The sequence below is a fragment of the Tachyglossus aculeatus genome, chromosome X4 (assembly GCF_015852505.1).
Source record: "Tachyglossus aculeatus isolate mTacAcu1 chromosome X4, mTacAcu1.pri, whole genome shotgun sequence".
In the NCBI taxonomy this organism is placed as follows: Eukaryota; Metazoa; Chordata; class Mammalia; order Monotremata; family Tachyglossidae; genus Tachyglossus; species Tachyglossus aculeatus.
The window spans coordinates 37,894,500-37,907,528 of record NC_052098.1 but is presented as its reverse complement, the minus strand read 5'-3'; the positions used below and the strand labels follow the sequence as shown (position 1 = coordinate 37,907,528).

At 44.4% G+C, this 13,029-nt stretch overlaps 1 non-coding gene across 1 annotated transcript; it reads left to right on the top strand.

The window, feature by feature from the left end:
* Window positions 1-11,330: 11,330 nt before the first annotated feature.
* LOC119948572 lies at window positions 11,331-11,468 on the top strand. Its single transcript, XR_005456959.1, has one exon. It is a non-coding gene; the product is annotated as a small nucleolar RNA SNORA7 (small nucleolar RNA).
* Window positions 11,469-13,029: the final 1,561 nt, after the last annotated feature.

Sequence of the window (13,029 nt, the reverse complement as noted above, 5' to 3'; positions counted from 1 at the left end):
TTGATGAAACACCTACTGTGTGCAAAGCACTGTAACAAGAACTTACGGAGTTCAGGACACTCTAATGCGTGCCTGTGTAGAGAGAATTGTTCCAAGCATGTACGTCATCTCTGAAACAAAGATCAATGCTACAGAGCATGCATGTCCTGTGTATGGATCACATTGATCAGGGCCTATTGTGTTCAGGACACTGAACTGGGCACCTACTGTATAAAGAGCTAGGAAGTAAGCACCTTGTGGGCAGAGAACATGGCTATTGACTCTGTTATATTGTACTCTCTCAAGCACTTAGTGCAGTGCTCTGCACACTGTAAGCACTCAATAAATACCACTGATTAGAAACATACAAAGAAGTAAAGGGCATGGTCCTTGCCTGCCTTCAAGGAGTTTATGTCAAATTAGGGAGAAGGAGGGTGTAAATTGCAAGACATAAACTAGTCAAAAATAAGAACATGGATACAAATGATAAAATGATCAATGATAAAAATGAAATTAAACAATTAAATAACCAATAAACAGAAATAATAAGGCGGCTTAATGGGATTATCTAACCATAAAGATGAGGGATTTGTGCCAGAAAATGAGATTTCATTCTTTCCAATTTTGGAAGGCACATTGAGAGGGGATAGGCAGCTTTTGTTCTCCAGCTACAGGGAAAGAAATGAATGTGGGAACCCAAATTTCTAAAGTAAAGCCCAGCTAGCATACCAGCAAAAATGCTTACACCCACACAGACCACAAAACCCAACAGCTGTAAACACCGGCACCTGTGGGTATAAATCAAGTAATCTTGTCTCTAATTACCCACTTGGGCAGGCCTGCACAGGATTTGGCTGGAGCCACAGGCACAGAGGCTTTGGGGCTCAATAGTGTGGCCCAGTTAGATTGACAAAACCGTGGCCTAGTGGATAGAACATGGGCTTGGGAGTCAGAAGGACCTGGGTTCTAATCTCTTCTCTGCCATTTGTCCTCTGTATGACCTTGGGCAAGTCATTTGACTTCTCTGGGCCTCAAGTTACCTCATCTGTGAAAAATGGAGATTAAGAGTGTGAGCCCAATTTGAGACAGGGACTGTGTCCAACCTGATTAGCTTGTATCCACCCCAGCCCTTAGAACAGTGTTTGACACATAGTAAGCACTTAACAAATATCATCATCATATCAACTATAAGAAGAAAGGTTCAAATGCATCAAACTCAACAAATGTTGAGTAGCGAAAAGAAGAGTTGGTTCAGTTCATGCAAGTTCTGACTGTTCTTTTGCAAGTGTCTGCAGTTGGGATACAATAGGAAGAGGTTTACTTCATGAAAGAAGAGGGAGTGGGAATCTGGCACATGGGAATCAATCTTTTTTATTGAGCACTTACTGTGTGCTGAGCACTGTACTCAGTGCTTGGGAGAGTACAATAGTAATAATAAATGCCCTCAAGGAATTTACAATCTAGTAAGGGAGACAGACACTAAAATAAATTACAGGTAGGGAAGAAGAAATAAAGAGATGTTGATATATATGCTAAGGGGACTAGGGGAAAGCACCCAAGTGCTTAGGTGAGGGAGGATATAGTGTGGGGAGATGAGGGATTAATCAGAAAAGACCCTAAATGTTAAGGCCTATTCTTTACCAAATTTGATCCTTTCAGAGCCTGACCTGAGCCCAGCGGGCATTGTAATGCTGTGGTTCAGCCATTCCCAAGAAGGGGCAGACATTTTAACTTGCTGTTAAATATTAAAGGGTGGCTGCTATACTCTGACGAGCAATCCTGTCTCCAGTGCAGCAGCCAATGAGATTCTCCTCTGCACTTTCCCAACAATGGACCCCCCTCAGGATTCCACTGGGACCCACGAGGCTTGGGATGCCCCAAATTGAGTGCATTAATCAAAAGCCAGTTTTTGAGAGATCTTCCAGATGGCAAACACTCTAGTTTTATCATCAAGCAATTTGGGAACATAAAGGTGTTGGGGAAATAATTGGCCCCTAACCTGGTTGAAGCAAGGTGAAATGTTCATTTTATAATACAATTCAGTCATCTGAGACAGGCCTACTATTGAGCCAAAATGTAAGATTTCCAACAAATGAAAGGGTGCAAGGTTGATGCTGTGATCTTGTCTGGTTCTAAACAGCCCCCAGTCCTGACCACCTGGCAGGTTTCTGACAGCCCTAAACATTTCTCTTGTTTTTGTCCCTTTCAAATAAGAGATGATCTGATCAAATCAGATTATCTAATTCACACCAGAAAATCAGGTTTGTTTTCTAACTGTTGGGCTGTTGATTATTTTTTAATAGCTTGTTAAGTGCCCCAAGTCACTTCCCCTTACCCCCATTTGACACAAGGTCTCCAAGTGAGCCAGGAATCAAACATCCAGAACACTGACAGGAAGTAGGGGAAACGTCCTGGGAGTAGGGGGGTGAGAGAGTACGTTTTGGAGGGCTGAATGGAAGGAATGGTCTGCCCCATGACAGCTTCACCCCTCTGCCAGAGACTCTAATGCTTTGCCCCTTCCCTGCCTAGCCCTCCCCCAAAACCCGTTCCAAGCTGCTTCCCCAACTGTACCCAGTGGCTCCCTTACCTGACATGGTTTAGAGACAACTGCTGCTTAGTACAGTACTCTGCACATAGTAGGTGCTCAGTAAATATAATTGATTGATTGGGTTAGGGAGGTATTCAGAGGCTCCCCCATGACTCGCCCTAAGATGACTTGGCTACCTCCTTGCACTGAGCCTCTGCACCGGCATAACGTCCCTCCCATCCCCACCCTTGCTCTCACCCACGCCTCCATCCTCCAACCTATTGATTGATCAATGTGGCATTTATTAAGAGCTTATTGGGTGTAGTAAGCATTTGGGAGAGTACCATACAACAGAGTTGGCAGCCACAGTCCCGGCCCCTAAGGAGCTTACTGTCTAGAGGGGGAGGCAGACAATACATTAAATTAAGGAATGTAAGGCTGCAAGCGTAAGTACTGTGGGGCTGAGGTTGGGGTGAATATCAAGTGTCTAAGGTGTACAGCTCCAAGTGCACAGGCAACACAGAAGGGAGGAGAAATAGGGGAAATGAGGGCTTAGTCAGGAAAGGCCTCTTGGAGGTTCTTGAGGAATGGGGAAACATAGACTGAATGGTTTTGTAGGAAAATGATCCAAGCAGCAGAGTGAAGTATGGACTGGAGTGGGGAGAGGCAGGAGGGAGGGAGGTCAGCAAGGAGGCTGATGCAGTAATCAAGGCGAGATAGGGTAATTGTTTGGATTAACGAGGTAGCAGTTTGGCTGAAGAGGAAAGGGTGGATTTTAGTGATGTTATGAAGTTTGAACTGACAGGATTTGGTAACAAACTGAATATGTTGGTTGAATGAGAGAGATGAGTCAAGGATAATGCCAAGGTTATGGGCTTGTGATCCAGCGAGGATAGTGGTGCTGTCTACCATGATAGGAAAGTCAGGGGGAGGACAGGGTTTGGGTGGGAAGGTAATGAGTTCTGGTTTGGTCCTCTTAGGTCCCTCAAGGCTCAATGCTGGGTCCCCTTCTATTCTCCACCTACTCCCACAGCTTCAACCACACACACACATCCTCCGTATTTCCCAAGCCCATAACTTTGGCATTATCCTCAATTCATCTCTCTCATTCAACTCACATATTCAATCTGTCACCAAATCCTGTTGGTCCTACCTTCACAACATTGCTAAAATCCTCCCTTTCCTCTCCATCCAAACTACTACTATGCTGATCCAAGCATTTATATCCCACCTTGACTACTGCATCAGCCTTCTCTCCAACTTCCCTGCCTCCTGTCTCTTCCCACTCCAGCCCTTACTTCACCTAACTGCCCAGATCATTTTTCTAAAAAGAGTTCAGTCCACATCTACCCACTCCTCAAGAACCTCCACTGGTTGTCCATCTACCTCCATATCAAACAGCAACTCCTGATGATTGGCTTTAAAGCACTCAATCAGCTCGCCCGCTCCTGCCTTATCTAGCTGACTTCTTACTGCAGACTTCACTCCTCTAATGCCAACCTACTCACTATACCTTAGTCTCATCTATCCCTCACTGACAAACCCTTGCCCACATCCTCCCTTTAGCCTGAAACTCCCTACCCCTTCATATACAACAGACCACTACTCTCCCCACCTTCAAAGCCTTAGTGAAATCCTATCTCCTCCCAAAGGTGTTCCCTGACTAAGCCCTCATTTCCCCTACTCCTTCTCCCTTCTGTGTCACCTTTACTAAATCTGTAATGATGATGGCATTTTGTTAAGCGCTTACTATGTGCAGAGCATTGTGTTCTAAGCGCTGGGGAGGATACAAGGTGATCAGGTTGGCCCACGTGGGGCACACAGTCTCAATCCCCATTTTACAGATGAGGAAACTGAGGCACAGAGAAGTGAAATGACTTGCTCAAAGTCACACAGCTGACAAGTGGCGGAGCTGGGATTAGAACCCACGACCTCTGACTACCAAGCCCGTGCTCTTTCCACTGAGCCATGCTGCTTCCCCATAATAGTGGCATTCGTTAAGTGCTTACTATGTGCAAAGCACTGTTCTAAGGTCTGGGGAGGATACAAGGTGATCAGGTTGGCCCACGTGGGGCACACAGTCTCATTCCCCATTTTACAGATGAGGAAACTGAGGCACAGAGAAGTTAAGTGACTTGCCCAAAGTCACACAGCTGACAAGCGGCAGAGCAGGGATTTGAACCCATGACCTCTGACTCCCAAGCCCATGCTCTTTCCACTGAGCCATGCTGCTTCTCTAAGCGCTGACAGCATGCCAAGCCCTGTTCTAAGCGCCTAGCTAGATACAATGGAATCAGGTTGTCACATGTGGGGCTAACAGTTTTCATCCCCATTTTCCAGATGAGGTAACTTAGGGAGGACACAGAGAAGTTAAGCGGCTTGCCTAAGGTCACACAGCAGACAATGGCAGAGCAGGGATTAGAACCTACATCCTCTGACTCCCAAGCCCGTGCTCCTGCCACTAAGTCACACTGGAAGTCTGCACCCTTTAAGCACTTGATATTCAGCCCACAGCACTTATATACATATTCATAATTCATTTTAATGCCTGTCTCCCACTCTAAACTGTAAACTCCTTGTGGGCAGGGAATAGGAACATTCCTGCCAACTCTGTTGCATTTTTTTATGGTATTAAGTCCTTACTATTTGCCAGGCACTGTACTAAGTGCTGAGGCAGATACAAGGTCATCCAGTTGGACATAGTCTGTGTCCCACATGAGGCTCACAGTCGTAATCCCCATTTTACAGATGAGGGAATTGAGGCACAGAGAAGGTAAGTGACTTGCCCAAGGTCACACAGCAAACAAGTGGTGGAGCTGGGATTAAACCTCAGGTCCTTCTGAATCCCAGGCCCGTGTTCTATCCACTAAGCAACACTGCTTTGTGTGCTCTCAAGTGTTTAGCACAGTCCTCTGCATACAGTAAATGCTCATTATATAGCATCACTTGGTTGACTGATTGAGGATCACAACCGCAGCTGGCCCGAAGCAAGAAGGAGCCACCATCTGAACGCCTCCTCTGATTGTTTTCTCAATTTCCAGGCTAGGGAGGGCTAGTTCTGTGACCCTTCCTGCCCAAAAAACTGGGGACAAAGTCAATGGTATCACCCCCACAGGAATGACCCCATAGGGCGCAAGAGAAGTAGTGTGATCTAGTGGATAAAGCAGGGGCATAGGAGCCAGAGGTAGCCTGACTCTGCCTCTTGCCTGCTGAGTGACCTTGGGCAAGTCACTATACTTTTCTGGGCCTCAATTCCCTCATGTGCAAAATAGGCATTCAATACCTGTTCTCTCTCCTACTTAGACCATGAGACCCACATGCTGATTATCTTATATCTACCCCAGGTTTTAGTACAGTGCTTGGCTCATAGTAAGCACTTAACAAAGACCATGACTATTATTATTGTTATCATTAAGTGAGTGAATGTCTATGCTGCTGCACGCAATGTGTATTACTAAGCACTTGGAAAGTACAACCTACCCTGGATGCAGTCCTGTGGCTGGGAAAAGCAGAGCACTCCCAGTCTAGTTGTGATTCTACACTAAAAACATGATTTTTTCCCAAAAAACAATTTTAAAGTTTCTAGTCATTTATTTCTCTGATCCCTGCAGATCAACTGGAACCATAGCTGCAGCAAAGAAAATCAGAGAGAGGAAGAGGAGGTCAATAATAATAATGATGGTATTTGTTAAGCGCTTATTATGTGCAAAGCACTGTTCTAAGCACTGGGGGATACAAGGTGATCAGGTTGTCCCACATGGGGCTCACAGTCTTAATTCCCATTTTACAGATGAGGAAACTGAGGCACAGAGAAGTTAAGTGACTTGCCCAAAGTCACACAGCCGATAAGTGGTGGAGCCAGGATTAGAACCCATGACCTCTGACCCTCAAGCCTGTGCTCTTTCCACTGAGCCACGTGGGAAAAGATTGGCTGGATGATTTGTCTTTTTATTAGTAGCAAGCACTTGGTTTGTTTGGGGTTTTCCATTTTCAGAATGAGAAAATTCCAGCTATGGAGACTTAGAATATCAACTACACTGATTTTTACCCTTGAAATGCATTGTTTGTGTAACCTTTTTTTCCTCATTTGTTCAAGAATTATTATACCATTATTAGTCTAATTTTAACACATTCAACAATTTGAAGATAATGAAGAGATCTAATCTGAAGTAATTTATTGCTTTCATTTTCAAGTTCCAATCACACCATGGAAATTTTGATGGAAAAATTCATCTTCTTCTACTTAAACACCCAAAAGCTATTGTGAAAAGTTATTCACAGTAAAGGTTCACAAATGTAGCTACTATATTTAATGGCATACCAACTTCCCCTCCAATGGTAATATGAAAAGCATACACTGTTAACCTTTAAAGTGCATAGCACATATAATGTCGTGAATTCATTGGATTCATCTTTTGTCTAAAGAGGTCACTCTAGAGCAGTGATGAACTAATGGAGAGTATTTTTGCAATTGGATTTATGGGCTCTCTTCACTCCCTTCCCACTCACATGCTTCACTCTTCTCAAGCTCACCTTTTAAGTGAACCACTCTCTTCATTTTCCCCCCTCCTCCCCCTTGCTTACAGTTTTCCCTGCCTGGAACTCACCTCCTGCTTCAAATTTGCCAAATCATACCTGTCCGCATTTTCAAAGCCCTCCTAAAAATCCAACTTTCTCCAGGAAGCCTTCCCCAATTAATTCCCAATGCCCAAGTCACATTAAATCAATAGCAATAATTTTCCTAATGGAAATACTTGTTAAATATTAACTGTGTGCCAGACACCGTACTAAGTGCTGGGATCATTACAAGATCATCAGGTTGGACACAGTCCCGGTCCTACATGGAGCTCACAATCTAAGTCAGAGGGAGAGGGTAAGGATTGTCTCTGTTGCTGAATTATACTTTCCAAGTGCTTAGTACAGTGCTCGGCACACAGTAAGTGCTCAATAAATACAATTGAATGAATGAATGAATTTAATCCCCATTTTACAGATGAGATAACTGAGGTACAGAGACATTAAGTGACTTGCCCAAGGTCACACTGCAGACAAATTGCAGAGCCAGATTATAACCCAGATCTTCTGACTTGCAGGCCCAAGCTCTTTCCACTAGGCCACGAGCAATTAGGTATTTAAACCAATCCTCAGCATTTATGGACATCAGTCTATTGAATCATTTCCTCTTCTTCTGCAAACTTACCTATTACTTCCACTACCAGGAATCTCCTTATTCTTTATCCTGCTCTTTCTATATATCAATAATTTAGGTCTGCCTATCTCACCCCTCTAGGTTTCTGGGCCCCTGCTTTGCCAACTAAGCGACATAAAATGAAAACCGTGTTCATGCATTCATTCATTCAATTGTATTTACTGAGCACTTATTGTGTGCAGAGCATTGTACTAAGCTCTTGGGAAGTACAAGTTGGCAACATATAGAGACGGTCCCTATCCAAGAGTGGGCTCACAGTCTAGAAGGGGGAGACAGACAACAAAACAAAACATATTAACAAAATAAAATAAATAGAACAGCAAATATGTACAAGTAAAATAAATTGAGTAATAAATCTGTACAAATATATATACAGGTGCTGTGGGAAGGGGAAGGAGGTAGGGCGGGGGGATGGGGAGGGGGAGAGGAAGGAGGGGGCTCAGTCTGGGAAGGCCTCCTGGAGGAGGTGAGCTCTCAGTAGGACTTTGAAGGGAGGAAGAGAGCTAGCTTGGCGGATATGCGGAGGGAGGGCATTCCAGGCCAGGGGGAGGACGTGGGCCGGGGGTCGACGGCGGGATAGGCGAGAACAAGGCACAGTGAGGAGGTTAGCGGCAGAGGAGCGGAGGGTGCGGGCTGGGCTGTAGAAGGAATGAAGGCAGGTGAGGTAGGAGGGGGCGAGGTGATGGAGAGCCTTGAAGCCGAGAGTGAGGAGTTTTTGCCTGATGTGTAGGTTGATTGGTAGCCACTGGAGATTTTCAAGGAGGGGAGTAACATGCCCAAAGCGTTTCTGCACAAAGATGATCCAGGCAGCAGCGTGAAGTATAGATTGAAGTGGGGAGAGACAGCAGGATGGGAGATCAGAGAGGAGGCTGATACAGTAATCCAGTAGGGATAGGATGGAAAATTGAACCAGCAGGGTAGCAGTTTGGATGGAGAGGAAAGAGCGGATCTTGGTGATGTTGTGGAGGTGAGACCAGCAGGTTTTGGTGATGGATTGGATGTGAGGGGTGAAAAAGAGAGCGGAGTCGAGGATGACACCAAGGTTGTGGGCTTGTGAGATGGGAAGGATGGTAGTGCCGTCAACAGTGATGGGAAAGTCAGGGAGAGGGCAGGGTTTGGGAGGGAAGATAAGGAGTTCAGTCTTGGACATATTGAGTTTTAAATGGCGGGCAGGCATCCAGATGGAGATGTCCTGAAGGCAGGAGGAGACACGAGCCTGAAGGGATGGAGAGAGAGCAGGGTCAGAGATCGAGATTTGGGTGTCATCAGTGTAGAGATGATAGTTGAAGCCATTGGAGTGAATGAGTTCACCAAGGGAGTGAGTGTAGACCGAGAACAGAAGGGGACCAAGAACTGAACATTGAGGAACCCCTACAGTAAGAGGATGGGAGGAGGGGGAGGAGGAGCCTGAAAAAGAGACTGAGAATGAACGGCCAGAGAGATAAGAGGAGAACCAGGAGAGGATGGAGTCTGTGAAGCCAAGGTTGGATAGCATATTGAGGAGAAGGGGGTGGTCCACAGTGTCGAAGGCAGCTGAGAGGTCGAGAAGGATTAGGATAGAGTAGGAGCTGTTGGATTTGGCAAGCAGGAGGTCATTGGTGACCTTTGAGAGGGCAGTTTCAGTGGAATGTAGGGGACGGAAGCTAGATTGGAGGGGGTTGAGGAGAGAGTTGGCATTGAGGAATTCGAGGCAGCGGGTGTAGACGACACATTCAAGGAGTTTGGAAAGGAATGGTAGGAGGGAGATAGGGTGATAACTAGAAGGGGAGGTGGGGTCAAGAGAGGGTTTTTTTTAGGATGGGCCCAGCTTTTTCTTAGGGAGACTGTATGCCACTGTGGGAGATCAAAAGTACATTTGTGTGCATGGGCAGTCCCTTACATCCTAGCCCAATGTCTGCCCTCCTCTAGCCTGTAAGCTCGTTATGGGCAGGGAATGTTTCCAGTGATTGTTATATTGTACTGTCCCAAGTGCTTAGTACAGTGCTCTGCACACAGTAAGTGCTCAATAAATACGATTGACTGAGTGACTGAGGAGCTAGCTTCGTGCCCACACAGCCCTGCAGATGGTCCCCTCCATGCTGGCACATGGGGAGTGAGGGAAAGGCAGAATAGAGCACAGCAATGAGGTGGCTCTCTGCATCTCTCTTCCAAGACAGAGGACGCTAAGAATCTTCAGGCACCACTTTATTCCCAGCGGAGTCTAAATGAATACTAGGTAAACAACTCAAACTGTGAATAAGCCTTTCAGGAGCAATCACTTCTTCCTAAGGCCACTCAGGGCAAAATAATCTAATCCTTGCCCAGGGAGGCAAACAGCAGTACACTCCAGTCTACAGGCAAAAAAATCTAGGCTAAATTAGATTTTTGCAGGGTCTCACCTCTTGAAGTCCTACTCACTGGAAGCTGAGTATCCTCACTGAGGGATATCATTCATTCAATCCTTTCATTCAATCGTATTTATTGAGCTCTTACTGTATGCAGGGCACTATACTAAGCGCTTGGAAAGTACTATTCAGTAATAGAGACAATCCCTGCCCTCACCAGGTTTACAGTCTAGAATATCTCTCCCCATATTCCAGTTTGTATGGAAAAGTATGTATTCCATCTTGAGCTCAGCTGCAAATGCTTTGGGCTTTTTAGGAATGTGTCATCAAACCAACCAAACTTTGAAATCTAGACTTGCAATTAGTGATTAACTACTTAAGGATCACTGCTACTGCCATCATCTAGCACCTGCCAGCAGGGTACCTGAAATGTACCCCAAGTAGGCTTAGCGTGAATCTCCAACATCGATTAAGCCCTCATGTCCACTTCTCCCACTCCCTGTGCGTCATCCTTGCACTTGGATTTGCTCCCTTCATTCACCCTTCCCATTGCCCCACAGCACTTCTGTACATATCTGTAATTTATATTAATGTCTGTCTCCCCTTCTAGACTGTAAGCTCACTGTGGGCAGGGAATATGTCTAACAGCTCTGTTATACTGTACTTTCCCTAGTGTCGAATACAGTGCTCTGCATACATTAAGCGCTCAATAAATACAATTGAGTGCTTCCACTACAGTTTATCCTCCTGATTAGGGATGAACCTCCCCATGTCAACTTTCCCTCCAGTAACTCATCATGGACCACTCCTCCAAGAATCTATCTACACCCTTCTTGAACCCATTAATAGTTTGGGCTGCTTCTCTTCCAGTAGGAATGAAGTCCACATGCTTACCACTTGTTGGTAAAATAAAAGTACACGATATTATTAAGGTTGATGGTGATGTTAATAGAGATAATAAAAAAGCAATACCATCACCAATCCATCTTTATCCAAAAAAAAATCAGCTTTGAAATTGCCCCCTTATTAGACTTGGAAGTTTTTGCTTCGAGAGATTAGGATTGGGGTCTCCTAGATGTAAAACATGAAACCAAGATTAAATATAAAATGGCTTGACTCCTTCACATGTTAAATACAATCCAGATTTAAAAAAGGGGTGTATAGGTGTTGGGACAAGAGCCCTTTGCCAACCCTGCAAAGACCCCAGTATCGGGGCTGAACCAGATTTCCAAACCAAATAATGGTCAAAGTTAAGATCTAATCAATATTAAAAGAATACTAATAGAGAGATCCCCTCTCAGGGTCGCACCTGGGAAGTTTCCAGTACTCTACTAGTCTCGACTATGGGAGGGAGACTCAAGCAGAGGCATATCCATTCCAATCCTAGTTTGGGCAGTGGCTAGCAAGTGGAAGGCAATCTGCTACAAGTCAAAGCTAACCTGTGCTGGGCAGCAGCGGCATAGGAGAGACTCGAGGGTGGAGACACAAGTTTACCACATGGAAGGAGGCAATGGTAAACCATTTCTGTATTTTTACCAAGAAAACTCTATGGAGATGCTACCAGAATGATTGCAGATAGAGGTGGGGCACTCTGGGAGAGATGTGTCCATGGCATCACTATGGGTCGGAGATGAGTTGACAGCATAAGACAAGACAACAGAGAGATAATAAGACTGAGGTTTACAGAATATTTAAAACCACAAAAGTTTAAAGCAGCAAATAATCATGGCATTTGTTAAGTGCTTACTATGTGCCAGGCACTGTACTAAGCGCTGGGGTGGATACAAGCAAATCAAGTTGGACACAGCAAATGTAACGCATGCCTGTCTGATTATCAAAGCTGCTCAACGTTTGTTTGGGTAACTAGATGACCTAAGGCTTTTGGATGTGGGGAAATGGATGGAAAAGGTTTTAGGATGAAACAATCCCAAATTATCTTGCCCTAGCTTCCTTTTTACCAGAGGTATAGGTTAATTAATACTAGAGATATAAGTTAAGATTAATGCTAGGAAGATATGCTATGCAGAGCCTAGAAAAAAATCATGAAATGTGCTGCTGTAACATTGCCACAAAAATACAATTTGTCAATTCTATGGTGTTCCCAGTGACACTGTATGGATCTGAAAGCTGGACAGTGAAAAAACAGGATAGAAAGAGATTGATTCTTTTAAAATGTGATGTTGAAGAAGGCTTTTGTGAATACCATGGACTGCCCAAAAAACAAACAAATGCATTCTGAGCCAATTAAGCCAATGTGGTCTTTCGAAGGCCAAATGACTCGACTTAGATTAGCAAATTTTGGACACATCATCAGGAGGACTAATTCTCTGGGGAAGACACTAATGCTAGGAAAAGTCCAAGGAGCACATGGAAGAGGCAGACCAGCAGCTAGATGGATGGAAGCTATAACAGCAATAACGGAAGAGTCATTAGCAATTTTACAGGCAGAAGATAAGACATTCTGGAAAAATTGTGTCCATAAAGTTGCTATGAATCACAAAAGACATATTGGCATTTGATATAGATAGATAGATAGATAGATAGATAGATAGATAGATATTTAGAGAGAGAGAGAGAGAGAGAGAGAGAGAGAGAAGGTACCTCACCACCTGGAGAACTTCTTCTAGACAGATTCCAGGTAGAAGTAACAGATCAAGGCACAACAGAGCTAAAGTCAAAACAGTTAATAATAATTGTAGATTTGTTAAGCACTTACTATGTACCAGGCACTGTACTAAGTGCTGGGATGAATACAAGCAAACCAGCCCCTTTGCATCCTGGGTTTTATAGTTTTTTGACCTTTGCTTTCCCTGCTGTTCTCTTGCCAATATTTCAGCCAGGCCTGTTTGAAAAGGCTTTAAAGCACACTGCTTTGGCTATGACCTCACTGTCTAACACCTCTACATAAAACAAATGAAATGATTTTTGAATGTTATTGAAGTAAATAACAAATTAATGTTAAGGAAATAAATTTGCATTGACAACCTCAT